The sequence below is a fragment of the Dermacentor silvarum genome, chromosome 10 (assembly GCF_013339745.2).
Source record: "Dermacentor silvarum isolate Dsil-2018 chromosome 10, BIME_Dsil_1.4, whole genome shotgun sequence".
NCBI classification, from domain to species: Eukaryota; Metazoa; Arthropoda; class Arachnida; order Ixodida; family Ixodidae; genus Dermacentor; species Dermacentor silvarum.
Window position 1 is genome coordinate 143,150,667 of NC_051163.1, and position 13,180 is coordinate 143,163,846.

Genomic DNA, 13,180 nt, shown 5'->3' on the forward strand with positions numbered 1-13,180 from the left:
CGTTACTGGCAATGAGCTGCATTTCTTCGTTAACACATACCTAGAAAGATCCACAATTCTTTCTGATAAACCATTTGTAGTTCTGCGAACTCGTTACCCGAAAATAGCCAGATTTCAGATTGAATTACCTGGAGCCAGTGCTATTCTACTCGTTACAGGCAAAGAAGTTCGAGATTTCGTCGTTTAGGAGCCAAAGCACGTTCTATTCAACTCGTTACTGGCAATGAGCTGCATTTCTTCGTTAACACATACCTAGAAAGATCCACAATTCTTTCTGATAAACCATTTGTAGTTCTGCGAACTCGTTACCCGAAAATAGCCAGATTTCAGATTGAATTACCTGGAGCCAGTGCTATTCTACTCGTTACAGGCAAAGAAGTTCGAGATTTCGTCGTTTAGGAGCCAAAGCACGTTCTATTCAACTCGTTACTGGCAATGAGCTGCATTTCTTCGTTAACACATACCTAGAAAAGATCCACAATTCTTTCTGATAAACCATTTGTAGTTCTGCGAACTCGTTACCCGAAAATAGCCAGATTTCAGATTGAATTACCTGGAGCCAGTGCTATTCTACTCGTTACAGGCAAAGAAGTTCGAGATTTCGTCGTTTAGGAGCCAAAGCACGTTCTATTCAACTCGTTACTGGCAATGAGCTGCATTTCTTCGTTAACACATACCTAGAAAAGATCCACAATTCTTTCTGATAAACCATTTGTAGTTCTGCGAACTCGTTACCCGAAAATAGCCAGATTTCAGATTGAATTACCTGGAGCCAGTGCTATTCTACTCGTTACAGGCAAAGAAGTTCGAGATTTCGTCGTTTAGGAGCCAAAGCACGTTCTATTCAACTCGTTACTGGCAATGAGCTGCATTTCTTCGTTAACACATACCTAGAAAAGATCCACAATTCTTTCTGATAAACCATTTGTAGTTCTGCGAACTCGTTACCCGAAAATAGCCAGATTTCAGATTGAATTACCTGGAGCCAGTGCTATTCTACTCGTTACAGGCAAAGAAGTTCGAGATTTCGTCGTTTAGGAGCCAAAGCACGTTCTATTCAACTCGTTACTGGCAATGAGCTGCATTTCTTCGTTAACACATACCTAGAAAGATCCACAATTCTTTCTGATAAACCATTTGTAGTTCTGCGAACTCGTTACCCGAAAATAGCCAGATTTCAGATTGAATTACCTGGAGCCAGTGCTATTCTACTCGTTACAGGCAAAGAAGTTCGAGATTTCGTCGTTTAGGAGCCAAAGCACGTTCTATTCAACTCGTTACTGGCAATGAGCTGCATTTCTTCGTTAACACATACCTAGAAAAGATCCACAATTCTTTCTGATAAACCATTTGTAGTTCTGCGAACTCGTTACCCGAAAATAGCCAGATTTCAGATTGAATTACCTGGAGCCAGTGCTATTCTACTCGTTACAGGCAAAGAAGTTCGAGATTTCGTCGTTTAGGAGCCAAAGCACGTTCTATTCAACTCGTTACTGGCAATGAGCTGCATTTCTTCGTTAACACATACCTAGAAAAGATCCACAATTCTTTCTGATAAACCATTTGTAGTTCTGCGAACTCGTTACCCGAAAATAGCCAGATTTCAGATTGAATTACCTGGAGCCAGTGCTATTCTACTCGTTACAGGCAAAGAAGTTCGAGATTTCGTCGTTTAGGAGCCAAAGCACGTTCTATTCAACTCGTTACTGGCAATGAGCTGCATTTCTTCGTTAACACATACCTAGAAAAGATCCACAATTCTTTCTGATAAACCATTTGTAGTTCTGCGAACTCGTTACCCGAAAATAGCCAGATTTCAGATTGAATTACCTGGAGCCAGTGCTATTCTACTCGTTACAGGCAAAGAAGTTCGAGATTTCGTCGTTTAGGAGCCAAAGCACGTTCTATTCAACTCGTTACTGGCAATGAGCTGCATTTCTTCGTTAACACATACCTAGAAAAGATCCACAATTCTTTCTGATAAACCATTTGTAGTTCTGCGAACTCGTTACCCGAAAATAGCCAGATTTCAGATTGAATTACCTGGAGCCAGTGCTATTCTACTCGTTACAGGCAAAGAAGTTCGAGATTTCGTCGTTTAGGAGCCAAAGCACGTTCTATTCAACTCGTTACTGGCAATGAGCTGCATTTCTTCGTTAACACATACCTAGAAAAGATCCACAATTCTTTCTGATAAACCATTTGTAGTTCTGCGAACTCGTTACCCGAAAATAGCCAGATTTCAGATTGAATTACCTGGAGCCAGTGCTATTCTACTCGTTACAGGCAAAGAAGTTCGAGATTTCGTCGTTTAGGAGCCAAAGCACGTTCTATTCAACTCGTTACTGGCAATGAGCTGCATTTCTTCGTTAACACATACCTAGAAAAGATCCACAATTCTTTCTGATAAACCATTTGTAGTTCTGCGAACTCGTTACCCGAAAATCGCCAGATTTCAGATTGAATTACCTGGAGCCAGTGCTATTCTACTCGTTACAGGCAAAGAAGTTCGAGATTTCGTCGTTTAGGAGCCAAAGCACGTTCTATTCAACTCGTTACTGGCAATGAGCTGCATTTCTTCGTTAACACATACCTAGAAAAGATCCACAATTCTTTCTGATAAACCATTTGTAGTTCTGCGAACTCGTTACCCGAAAATAGCCAGATTTCAGATTGAATTACCTGGAGCCAGTGCTATTCTACTCGTTACAGGCAAAGAAGTTCGAGATTTCGTCGTTTAGGAGCCAAAGCACGTTCTATTCAACTCGTTACTGGCAATGAGCTGCATTTCTTCGTTAACACATACCTAGAAAAGATCCACAATTCTTTCTGATAAACCATTTGTAGTTCTGCGAACTCGTTACCCGAAAATCGCCAGATTTCAGATTGAATTACCTGGAGCCAGTGCTATTCTACTCGTTACAGGCAAAGAAGTTCGAGATTTCGTCGTTTAGGAGCCAAAGCACGTTCTATTCAACTCGTTACTGGCAATGAGCTGCATTTCTTCGTTAACACATACCTAGAAAAGATCCACAATTCTTTCTGATAAACCATTTGTAGTTCTGCGAACTCGTTACCCGAAAATAGCCAGATTTCAGATTGAATTACCTGGAGCCAGTGCTATTCTACTCGTTACAGGCAAAGAAGTTCGAGATTTCGTCGTTTAGGAGCCAAAGCACGTTCTATTCAACTCGTTACTGGCAATGAGCTGCATTTCTTCGTTAACACATACCTAGAAAAGATCCACAATTCTTTCTGATAAACCATTTGTAGTTCTGCGAACTCGTTACCCGAAAATCGCCAGATTTCAGATTGAATTACCTGGAGCCAGTGCTATTCTACTCGTTACAGGCAAAGAAGTTCGAGATTTCGTCGTTTAGGAGCCAAAGCACGTTCTATTCAACTCGTTACTGGCAATGAGCTGCATTTCTTCGTTAACACATACCTAGAAAAGATCCACAATTCTTTCTGATAAACCATTTGTAGTTCTGCGAACTCGTTACCCGAAAATCGCCAGATTTCAGATTGAATTACCTGGAGCCAGTGCTATTCTACTCGTTACAGGCAAAGAAGTTCGAGATTTCGTCGTTTAGGAGCCAAAGCACGTTCTATTCAACTCGTTACTGGCAATGAGCTGCATTTCTTCGTTAACACATACCTAGAAAAGATCCACAATTCTTTCTGATAAACCATTTGTAGTTCTGCGAACTCGTTACCCGAAAATCGCCAGATTTCAGATTGAATTACCTGGAGCCAGTGCTATTCTACTCGTTACAGGCAAAGAAGTTCGAGATTTCGTCGTTTAAGGAGCCAAAGCACGTTCTATTCAACTCGTTACTGGCAATGAGCTGCATTTCTTCGTTAACACATACCTAGAAAAGATCCACAATTCTTTCTGATAAACCATTTGTAGTTCTGCGAACTCGTTACCCGAAAATCGCCAGATTTCAGATTGAATTACCTGGAGCCAGTGCTATTCTACTCGTTACAGGCAAAGAAGTTCGAGATTTCGTCGTTTAGGAGCCAAAGCACGTTCTATTCAACTCGTTACTGGCAATGAGCTGCATTTCTTCGTTAACACATACCTAGAAAAGATCCACAATTCTTTCTGATAAACCATTTGTAGTTCTGCGAACTCGTTACCCGAAAATAGCCAGATTTCAGATTGAATTACCTGGAGCCAGTGCTATTCTACTCGTTACAGGCAAAGAAGTTCGAGATTTCGTCGTTTAGGAGCCAAAGCACGTTCTATTCAACTCGTTACTGGCAATGAGCTGCATTTCTTCGTTAACACATACCTAGAAAGATCCACAATTCTTTCTGATAAACCATTTGTAGTTCTGCGAACTCGTTACCCGAAAATAGCCAGATTTCAGATTGAATTACCTGGAGCCAGTGCTATTCTACTCGTTACAGGCAAAGAAGTTCGAGATTTCGTCGTTTAGGAGCCAAAGCACGTTCTATTCAACTCGTTACTGGCAATGAGCTGCATTTCTTCGTTAACACATACCTAGAAAGATCCACAATTCTTTCTGATAAACCATTTGTAGTTCTGCGAACTCGTTACCCGAAAATCGCCAGATTTCAGATTGAATTACCTGGAGCCAGTGCTATTCTACTCGTTACAGGCAAAGAAGTTCGAGATTTCGTCGTTTAGGAGCCAAAGCACGTTCTATTCAACTCGTTACTGGCAATGAGCTGCATTTCTTCGTTAACACATACCTAGAAAGATCCACAATTCTTTCTGATAAACCATTTGTAGTTCTGCGAACTCGTTACCCGAAAATCGCCAGATTTCAGATTGAATTACCTGGAGCCAGTGCTATTCTACTCGTTACAGGCAAAGAAGTTCGAGATTTCGTCGTTTAGGAGCCAAAGCACGTTCTATTCAACTCGTTACTGGCAATGAGCTGCATTTCTTCGTTAACACATACCTAGAAAGATCCACAATTCTTTCTGATAAACCATTTGTAGTTCTGCGAACTCGTTACCCGAAAATCGCCAGATTTCAGATTGAATTACCTGGAGCCAGTGCTATTCTACTCGTTACAGGCAAAGAAGTTCGAGATTTCGTCGTTTAGGAGCCAAAGCACGTTCTATTCAACTCGTTACTGGCAATGAGCTGCATTTCTTCGTTAACACATACCTAGAAAAGATCCACAATTCTTTCTGATAAACCATTTGTAGTTCTGCGAACTCGTTACCCGAAAATAGCCAGATTTCAGATTGAATTACCTGGAGCCAGTGCTATTCTACTCGTTACAGGCAAAGAAGTTCGAGATTTCGTCGTTTAGGAGCCAAAGCACGTTCTATTCAACTCGTTACTGGCAATGAGCTGCATTTCTTCGTTAACACATACCTAGAAAAGATCCACAATTCTTTCTGATAAACCATTTGTAGTTCTGCGAACTCGTTACCCGAAAATAGCCAGATTTCAGATTGAATTACCTGGAGCCAGTGCTATTCTACTCGTTACAGGCAAAGAAGTTCGAGATTTCGTCGTTTAGGAGCCAAAGCACGTTCTATTCAACTCGTTACTGGCAATGAGCTGCATTTCTTCGTTAACACATACCTAGAAAGATCCACAATTCTTTCTGATAAACCATTTGTAGTTCTGCGAACTCGTTACCCGAAAATAGCCAGATTTCAGATTGAATTACCTGGAGCCAGTGCTATTCTACTGGTTACAGCCAAAGAAGTTCGAGATTTCATCGTTTAGCAGCCAAAGAACGTTCTATTCAACTCGTTACTGGCAATGAGCTGCATTTCTTCGTTAACACATACCCAGAAAAGATCCACAATTCTTTGTGATAAACCATTTGTAGTTCTGCGAACTCGTTACCCGAAAATCGCCAGATTTTAGATTGAATTACCTGGAGCCAGTGCTATTCTACTCGTTACAGGCAAAGAAGTTCGAGACCGAGCGGTCGGCTACTGCTCACAGCGCGACTAGGCGGGTGCCTTATCTTGAAAGCGATCTCCGACATGGGCCTCACCTTCAAAGTGATCTACGATGGGGATAGAGTGCATGCGCTGCGCGCCAGTAGCTTCGTATGCGCTGTGCTTTCGGCGCTTTGTTCGTGTTGAAGCGAGACGAGACAGCGTGAAGGTCAATTTTCCCGCTGTTGCTGGCGCGCTTCCTAACTCCGGCGTTGCCGCGAGTTCCCGCTGTCATCGAGTGGGAAGTGTTCATGTTTACCCGTGCGCGCCTCACGCCACGCTTGTCTATTTAGTTAGTAAGCGAATGTTTACAACTCTATGCGGCCCATTAAACTACTATCATTGATTCGTATAGCTCTCCACTAACTTGCTACCGCAATCGAAGCTACGGCGAATCTGCGACTGAAACGAATGCAGTTCTGGGTGTTCTGGTGATTCCAAAGAATGTGTGCACTTTTCGCTTGACTTTGATAATTGTTGAAGCCTGCTTCTCGTTCGCCGTGGGTCTGCCCGGTGTTGCACAACCTCCAGGGCCGGCGCCCATTTTTGCCAAAGGCCGACGCCGCAAAATATACTGACCAGCAAAAGGCTAGCAGCTTCGCTGTAATATAGTAAGAAGTATCTGCGGCTGTTCATGGCTCACTGCACACCGAACACCTAGAGTGAATACATAGCCACCCCGATCCCCATCGCGTGGCGCCTACTCTCAGAGGCAATATTGCATGTTTCAGGTTTACTTCTCCGGCCATTGTAGTAGCACGCATAGAATTACCAGATGGTATCATGGAGGCGTTAGCACCGATGCTGTGATGAGGCGAGCGCCAAAGCACTAATACATTTTGTTACTTTATGGCAAAATAATTGACAGCGGAGCTGTTTAAGGTTGAGGTTGATCCCTACGGAGAGATGGTGTTCACACTTTCAGAAAGCGAGAGAAATAAAAACAAAATAAGCTTCCTTGGCGAGGTGGCATTTGATCCCCGGTACCCACGGTCCGAAGGCGAGCGTCATAATCACTAAGCTACACACCCAGTACTGCAGAGCTCCGCTGTTTCATCAGATTTCACAAGCGTGGAGTTAACTGGCTTAAACTTTTCAATTCGTCCCAGCGAATTGAAGCTTCACATTGTAGCGTATTGAAATAATCATGCCAAATGTTTTTGTGAGAGCAGAACTTGATTTTGGTGAAATGTAACTGCATATGCTTCACATGTAAATAAGTTTAGTAAAGAAAGCTTTGAAATGATCTTCAATATCGGTCTATTTCTTAAGGTTAAAGAGGAAAAAATAGTGTGCAAAAACTTATTTTGGCACAATTGCTGGCAATATCCTACACGCCCAGTTGCACAAGAACATATAATGAAGCTGCAAAACGCAACTCGTAGGGCATTGAATTGCGTACTTGCATTGATTTTTACGCAAGCATGAGACCTCCAACAAACCATGCTTGAACTGTCCGCCTAATACAATCTGCACGAATTCGGCAGCAATATATTTACTGAAGGTATGTTATCTAAAAATAAGATATTACCCAATTTACACGCATATATAGAAAGGAGAATGGGGAAGGCAATAAATTAGGTGCCTGGTTGAATGCAAATAGAAACTGGTAAGCTTCTTGGCATTTTCGTGATCTACTTGAGATGGGTGGTTCAAGGCTGTTATAGGTTATTGATTTGAATATATTTCTTGGGTTTTACCAGCCAAAACCACGATTTGATTATGAGGCACGCTTGTACTGAGGGACTCCGGATTAATGTTGACCATGATATGCAGTGACATGCCTGAGTCAGACAAGGTTGGTTACGTACTGAAGGGGATCGCTGACGATGCTTTCAACCAGCTATTGCTCAAAAATTTTTAAACAGTACGGGCTATCATCAAATAGTGTCAACGCTTTAAAAGTCCAACGGAAAGTCCAATTTCAACGGAATGCACGTCTTCCGAACACAGCTGTGACATCTTCTTGTGACGACAAGCTCGAAATGCCGCGACCGTCATCATCAAACGATCCGACGCGAATAGCGCAGCGAGAACATGAAGCGATTGCTCCTGCCGCCCCTTCTTGCTGCCCGAGTGGGCCGAACAACTTGCCTACAGCACCATTCGTGCAGGCAATACTGCACGATGAACTCGCTAATCTTGGAGTTCATTCTGTTTTTTATGTTGCCGCTTCACATGTGTCTCGTGCTCCTTGTCCATCGACTGGTCAATGGTGTCCTGCACGCTACCGAAATCCAGCCGAGTGGCGAGACCGATTCTACCTCTACACGTGAAATCGTCTTCTGACTGGCGCCATCTTGGTTGCGCCGTAACAGTCATCATCATCAGCAGCAGCCTGTATTTGCGTCCACTCCAGGTCGAAGGCCTCTCCCTGCGATCTCCATTTACCCCTGTCTTGCGCTGGCTGATTCACAACTTGAGCCTGACAGACAACACACAAAGAACTTTATTAACTAGGTCCTGAGAAGCCCTAGGCCAGAGCTGCGGGGCCGCTCCCACGTGGGGACGGCAAATTTCCTAATTTTAGCCATCTCGCCCAGCTTTCTGCCGTCCTCGAGTATACTTCCCCTCTCTTGGTATCCATTCTGTAACTCTAATGGTCCACCGGTTATCTATCCTACGCAGTAGGTGGCCTGCTCAGCACCATTTTCCCACTCAATGTCAAGCTAGAATCCCCGTTTGGTCTCTGATCCACACCGCTCTCTTCCTGTCTCTTAACGTCAGGCCTAACATTTTCTCGTTTCATCACTCTTTGTGCGGTCCTTAACTTGTTCTCAAGCTTCTTTGTAAACTTCAAAGTGTTGGCCTCATATCTTAGCAGAGGTAGAATGCAATGATTGTAAACCCCTTACAAAAATTCTAGTAACTTTCAATTAAATTTTTTAGACAAATGTTACTAAAACCTACCAACGGTCTATTGAAAGTTCTCAAACCATATTTAAACTTCCTAAATACTTCATACCAACATCCTGTCGACTATTAGCCACCGATATTCAATTAAAATTTTATTTACGAACTTTTTTTAAATGATGAATGAAGATCCTTCAAACATTAAAATCGGGGCGTCCTTTTACTTTTTAGAAACATCCTAGTAACGTTTTTGCCACTTCTGCTGTTCGCCCTAAAACATCCTTTTAACTTTTTTCTAACTTTCTGTTGCGTGACCTAGAAACGTCCTAGTAACTTTTTTCCTACTTGTTGCTGTTCGCCCTAGAAACATCCTTGTAACTTTTTAAAACTTTCTATTGCTTGCTCTAGAAACATTATTGTAACTTTTTCCAACTTTCTGTAGCTCGCCCTGACATTTATCCCCTTTTTCCAGCATTTTTAAAAATTGTCTGGTAGTGTTCTGATGCAACCTTGAACATATATAAGTATGTACCTATTAGCAAAAGACACCAATCTTTTTAAACACTGATGTTTATTTTTCAACCCTTTCATACATGCCCTCAGAAGCCACAATCAAGCAGTGACTATAATGTGGTCTTGATATCTCCCGTGTTCTTGATATCCCTCTTGCTGCAAGCCTAAAGGAGGAAAAATGCAATAATAGTTAGCCTTATGAATTGTATCTGTACGAGATAGCAAGATGCAGTCATCCACAAGAATTTGACTTCAAATGACCCACAATCAAAACGAAGATTTCAACTGACTGCCTTGCCATACATAGAATGGCACTCACACCTCTGGGGTGCAAAGCTTCTTTTTGGGCGACGTCCTTCTGGGTATTCGAACGCCACCCAAAAAGTGACTGAAGCATTGCGGAAGCAGATCTGCTGCACATAATATGCATGTGTTACATGTAGGAATGAATCGTACACTTGTGTAAAGTAGCCGTAAATCAGTTGCAGTAAAGATACTCAAAGTTTTTAGAACGGCTTCAGCGAGATATGCCAAACTCAATAAATGCGATGACATGCGTAAAGCACTTTTTGGCTAAACCATGTCTTTAAGTGGTAGAAAACATTTTTATAGACCCTCTAGTGCGCATCATTCACAGTTTGAAAACTCAATTTGCTAAAACCACAACAAATTATTATATTAAAAAGTGTCTATTTCAATATTTACACCAAGTGTAGGGCAGCTTGAGCATGAAGCAAGCTTCCTTGTGACATCTCAGTAAATCCGAGGTAGTGAGCATGTGGTACCACAAACCACAGATGCACACATGTTCTGGGCAGTAGTCAGCACTGTTACCATGTCTCCGGAAGCTTGTGTATTAGGCAGCTGACAAGTAATAAGAAAGAAAAGGTAAAAAGGATTGTTTGCATTTCAGATAAGTGACAGCAAAGAACAAGCTTTATCCAATGTCAACTGGAGAAGGGCAGAGACACGCTGAAAAAAATTCCAATGTAAAGGCGAACGCTCAGCACTCAGCTGCAGTGTCGTGGCTTGCAACTACTACCCACAGAAAAAAAGTGCCAATGTAACGGTGAACACTGAGCGTTCAGCTGCACTGTCGTGGTGGCTTGCAACTACTGCACTGTGCGGATTGTTGTGATTTAGCAGTTTGCCTTACCGCCTCAAATTTGTGTAAAACTAAGGACACCAGCTTCCTGCTTGAAGCCAACCTACACTTCTGGAGCATATTAAACTTGTCACATTAAAAGTTATCGGTTTGTTATATGCTTGAGGAATTACCTTCTCATACTGTGGCTAGCGATTCAGCAGCTACCTAATAAAGAAGAAAATCTTGCTGTTTGTATGCTAATTTTAGGAGATGAAGTACGGTACGCAATACATAAGTGTGACCGATTAGAGGGAACAATATAGGCACACAGGCAATAGTGTGAGAAGTGAGCTTCACAAAACTGCATAATAAAAATGACAAAAAGATACACATCTCGAGACTTCATGCTTCTCAACGATTATCTTAAAAAGGCAATCTGACTAGATTAATATACAGTCTGTACAGAGTATATCATGCAGTTACTCAAGTCAGAGTTATATTTAGCTCAGAGGAGGCTAGTTAAAGGTAAGTTCGTTATACTGAGGGTCCTCCAGATGACCAAACGTGAAATGCAAGTGATTTGCCACTAGAAATCATGAAAATGGCACACACAGTAAAATGGTATAATTTTTTAACTGCGCTAACACACACTGACAAGGACGAGGCAGACAAGACGTGCGCAGACTCGCAACTGAATGTTTAATGGGTGAAAATGACATATATACAGAGAAAAATGAACACATCTGATTGGCAATCCAACCATGGATACGTTGACGTCACACAGTAGCATCTAAAAACGCCATCTCGCAATCAGCTAGTGACACCGAAGGTTCGCTAACACACCCACGTGTAGTTTTTATCTTAAATGCCTCAAACAGTTCCCTAGTACTACGGTCCCTATGACGGTACAGAATTCTAGTTTGTTTAAGAAGTGGGAGGCAAGTTTCCTTGTTTAGTAAAATGATTGCATATTACAGAAACATATCCTCCAACACACAATGCAATGAGTTTTGTACGCACCTTTATAAAAGCACGCAGATCAGGTGCTTTATAGTGGTGCTCTCCAGCATGCAGCAGTGCTGCAGGTTCCTGTGGGATGCCTCCAGAATCCGCACAGCCTTCAACTGCAAGAAATGAATAACTTATTGCAATGTGAATCTGGAAACCTGTCATATCAGTGTAATACTGCATTGCAAAGAGCCTCACACTAGCAGCTACATTAATGTGTGTCTCGTACAAATCTCTCATCATTATATCTCAGGAAGTTACACGGTTATTTAGTAAGAAGTGAGATTCTAGGCGGGAATGCAGCAAACATAAGACTACCAGGAAAATGCTCGAAACACAAATATGTAGTAAAACAAAAGAGCATTGGATTATGAGAGAATTATTGAGCACATGAAAAGTCTTTTGAACCCTAGGCCGTGTTTGTATAGCGATGGTATTCCTTCTCCCTCTTCGTCAGTTGTTTGACCGACGGTCCACCCGTGTTATGAACTGGAATAGCCGGCCGTTCACAGTGAGTGGTAAGAGTGACGTAGGATCGAGCGCAAGGCATCGCTACGAAATCACAGCCCTTACTTTATTACTGCAAGGCACAGTCATTACCTATGACTGGAACAGCTGACATACTCTTCTTTAGATGAATATGTATATATAGTAAAAGCTAGCGTCTGATTGAGATGTCTCGAATAAAAAGAAACCTCGTCATTGAAATATCCGCGTATATGTGCCCTGCAATAAAGAACACGACAGGTTTCATAGTTCAATATAGAATACAGACAGGTTCTCGCGACGCCGGCCGTCAAAGTGAACTGTATACAAAAAAAAGTTTTCATACAAGCTAATATGTGCGCAAGCATCAAACATAGCTACCCTGTGCCAACGCGTGAAGGCCATGACGCATCGACGTATACGCACCTGCAGTGAACTCACGGAAATGCCTATATAAGGAATAATTTTCTGCCGGGAAACAACGCAACAAACTTACTTTCAGTGTTTCCATAATGGTGTTCCCACTCAGTTATAGCAATCAGACGGGGTAGCATACTTCACAGAAAAATGCAAGTACACGATAACATCAACGGAAACGTTCGTAAAATTGCTTACTAAATGTGCACAGAAACATGGGCAACTTACACTTAGAATGCGCTCTGCTCTAGTCACACAAAGCTCATTACATGAACCATAAGCTACAACAACGTGCACAAGCGCCAAGCTTGCTTACCTTTCAAGACGTAGTCAGCAAACGCTCCTTCGTCTCACAGGTACCGTGGCACCAACTCTCTTATGGGCACATACATTGTAGAACTACGGCTGAAATACAGCACCACGAAAGCACAACCTTCAACAAATCTAATGGGTGTCATTTACCGGCCTCCCAGCTCGTGTAAGAACGAATTTATTGCAGAAATGGAGGCTATTTTGCTGCCGTTCACAATACAAAATGGTCCTATTGTTATCTGTGGCAATTTTAATATTGATTTATTGGGTAATGATTGCAGTGATTATGTATTTCTTCTCCAGTCATTCAACCTTAGAAATGTTATCACGACTCCCACTCGAATTAGCAGCCAAACTGCGTCTTTAATAGACCACAATCAAGACATTGTGTTACGTGCAGGTGTTTGTGATGTTGCCATTGCGGACCATTGTACTATATTTCTGTTGTTGCCGCGGTCTTGTATGTTACCTCTGTATCAAAGGCGTCCAAATGAATTTGTCCACGTAGACTATGCGAGTGTTAAATCACTGCTTCAATGTACTGATTTCGCAGTCTTGCAAAAC

The 13,180-nt window shown here is 42.1% G+C and overlaps 1 long non-coding RNA gene across 1 annotated transcript; it reads right to left on the reverse strand.

The window, feature by feature from the left end:
• Window positions 1-9,357: 9,357 nt before the first annotated feature.
• On the reverse strand, window positions 9,358-12,726 carry LOC125940563 (uncharacterized). Its single transcript, XR_007463755.1, has 3 exons — window positions 12,621-12,726; window positions 11,414-11,517; window positions 9,358-9,470 (listed from the first exon to the last, which is right to left on the reverse strand). It is a non-coding gene; the product is annotated as an uncharacterized LOC125940563 (long non-coding RNA).
• Window positions 12,727-13,180: the final 454 nt, after the last annotated feature.